General features: G+C 41.7%; 1 protein-coding gene across 14 annotated transcripts in view; it reads right to left on the bottom strand.

Moving 5' to 3' along the window:
* The window catches only part of Dnhd1 (dynein heavy chain domain 1), a 69,918-nt gene that overhangs the window by 28,497 nt on the left and 39,731 nt on the right, over positions 1–1,690 (bottom strand). The window lies entirely within an intron of this gene.

Genomic DNA, 1,690 nt, shown 5'->3' with positions numbered 1-1,690 from the left:
GGTACCGGGAACTGAACTCACGACCTTGCGCTTGCCAGGCAGGCGCTTTGCCGCTGAGCTAAATCCCCAGTCCCTATCCATCGATTTTATGTGCTTCTCTCATCTCCCCATGGGCAAAAAGTCCATCTCTTGTGCTCTAAGACATATGAGGCAGGCCACAATCGGTGCTGCTACCTGAGGAAGTATGTTTCAAGTTTCCTCTGCACATCCACACAGGCCTCAAGTTGTCAACTCATTTTGGGAAGGTTATGCAGAGGCAGCATGAAGTCTTGCTTGACCTAGATCCCTGCTGTGTGTCACCACAGTATATAAACAACACACAACGTCTGGGGGTAATAGTTCAAATATTATACTTTTTTCCATACATCTCCTTGCTCTCATTTTGTGAAGAAGTTAAAGGGGAGAATTCATGATTAGTTGGTAGCCTGAACCCTGCAACAACCTGTCTTCCTGGGGTAAGAGTGAAATGCATAAGCTCCATCATCTTGGGCTCATTTGTGTGGACTGTCACTAACTTCACCGTATGCTTCCACCATAAAATGTGGTCCATGGTTAACATGCCCAGCTGATGCAAACAAAGCTTTCATAAATGGAGAGGAGGACATGAGTTGAAGAGAGGGGAGGGGAATGGGGGAAAAAAGAAGAAACAAGATATATTTTGCACAGGTGCAAATGATGAATGTGATCATTATGTATATCAAAAATGTACCATAAAAAATAAAACCAGACTGATCTTAAACTGAAGTTCGACCATGTCACTTCCCCACCCAAAACAATCCATTGTTCTTGTATTCTTGAGTAAATAATTAATGTTGCCCCCAAGAATTTGCCTGATCTGACCTTTCCGGCTCTGTTTGCCTTATTTCCTCTTCCAGAACTCTTTGGGCTCCAGCTCCAGTGAGTTATGAGCTCTTTTAGTGAACGTTCCCATTCTTACCAAAAAATATGTTGACTAATGGCCATAACTCAACTGAAACTTAGTGATGTCAAACTATTTTTGAAGACGATCCAAACATTTTTTGCTCCCACTAGTTAAGCTGTATGCTTACCAAGAGACAGGCCAATTATAAACCACCTTATATGTATTCCATGGTATTTTCAGTTACAGAATTTAATCTAATATTTTGTTAATCACTGAAATATGGGTGGGGAAAGAGTTGCTGTTTCTATAGAAACTATAGAACGCTTCATAAAGGTGAGTTGATAAAACCATGTTATTGGGTATATGCAAATCAATTTGTGTGTGCATGTGTGCATGGTGTGGTGTGTGTGTGTGTATGTGTGTGTGTGTTACAGGGGATTGAACCCAGGGCTGCTCCACCACTAAGCTACACCCCCAGCTTTTATAGGTTTTTTTTTTTTTTCTGAGACAGGATCTCACTGGGTGGGACTTGAAGTTGTGATCCTCTTGCTTCATAAAATTGTAAAATTATAATAAAAATCTAGAAGAGATCTGCACTCAGTTTACTTTGTGTTTTTGCATCAGTAGCCAACTTCACAGAAGTGAAAATAGAAATAGTAGACAATCTAAAATTCAAGAAACATAGTGAGATGCCAGGTGTAGTGGTGCACACCTGTAATCCCAGCACTCAAGAGCCTGAGGAGGATCGTTGTGAGTTTGAGACCAGCCTGGGCTACAAAGTGAGCCCAAGGCCAGCCTGAACTGCACAGTGAGACCCTGTCTCAAAAA

This window comes from Chinchilla lanigera, unplaced genomic scaffold (assembly GCF_000276665.1).
Source record: "Chinchilla lanigera isolate Chin_1 unplaced genomic scaffold, ChiLan1.0 scaffold00013, whole genome shotgun sequence".
Classification (NCBI taxonomy): domain Eukaryota; kingdom Metazoa; phylum Chordata; class Mammalia; order Rodentia; family Chinchillidae; genus Chinchilla; species Chinchilla lanigera.
This window is presented reverse-complemented; position numbering and strand designations above follow the sequence as displayed.